We start from the raw sequence: 469 nt of genomic DNA, 5'->3' as shown, positions 1-469 counted from the left end.
AAATTCAAAGTCAAATATAGAAGTACCTTCTTTATTCATAACCACATATCATGCTGAAAATAATTTATATTTTATTAGAAAGAACAATTTAAGAAACTCTTAAGAGAATTGTTTAACCTAATATTTACAAGTGTATTATATTTCTTAATATTAATTAAATTTAAATTCAGCTATTTCTCTCACCTATATCTCTCAGAATACAAACAGTCACAGCAAAGTTATTTTGCATCAACATATATGCTTCTAAAAATCTGATGATGAATATAACATTGATGTTGAAAATTGACTGGGCAATATTATCAATTATTTTGCGGCTTTCAAATTCCAAAAGGTCATTGTATGCTATGAAAATAGTTTCTGAGTTTTTCAAAACCTTCCAAAAAATATACAGAAATAATAAAAATATTACCAAGGTCACCCAAACTTAGTGTCATTTGTATGAGACATATTCTGGTTTAATTCAGTCATA

Source organism: Balaenoptera borealis, assembly GCF_965194805.1.
Source record: "Balaenoptera borealis genome assembly, chromosome: 15".
NCBI classification, from domain to species: Eukaryota; Metazoa; Chordata; class Mammalia; order Artiodactyla; family Balaenopteridae; genus Balaenoptera; species Balaenoptera borealis.
The sequence above is the reverse complement of the archived record's forward strand: the minus strand, read 5'-3'. Positions refer to the sequence as shown.